Raw genomic sequence first — 624 nt, forward strand, 5'->3', positions numbered from 1 at the left:
GTTAAATTATTATTTTATGGATGAATGTTTCTGTTCAATTATTATTTTATAGATGAATGTTTCTGTTAAATTATTGTTTTATAGATGAATGTTTCTGTTAAATTATTATTTTATAGATGAATGTTTCTGTTCAATTGTTATTTTATAGATGAATGTTTCTGTTAAATTATTATCTTATAGATGAATGTTTCTGTTAAATTATTGTTTTATAGATGAATAATTCTGTTAATTATTATTTTATAGATGAATGTTTCTGTTAATTATTATTTTATAGATGAATGTTTCTGCTAAATTATTGTTTTATAGATGAATGTTTCTGTTCAATTATTATTTTCTAGATGAATGTTTCTGTTAATTATTATTTTATAGATGAATGTTTCTGTTCAATTATTATTTTATAGATCAATGTTTCTGTTAAATTATTATCTTATAGATGACTGTTTCTGTTAAATTATTGTTTTATAGATGAATGATTCTGTTAATTATTATTTTATAGATGAATGTTTCTGTTAATTATTATTTTATAGATGAATGTTTCTGCTAAATTATTGTTTTATAGATGAATGTTTCTGTTAATTATTATTTTATAGATGAATGTTTCTGTTAATTATTATTTTATAGATG

The sequence above is a fragment of the Nematolebias whitei genome, chromosome 19 (genome assembly GCF_014905685.2).
Source record: "Nematolebias whitei isolate Nwh7 chromosome 19, NemWhi1, whole genome shotgun sequence".
NCBI classification, from domain to species: domain Eukaryota; kingdom Metazoa; phylum Chordata; class Actinopteri; order Cyprinodontiformes; family Rivulidae; genus Nematolebias; species Nematolebias whitei.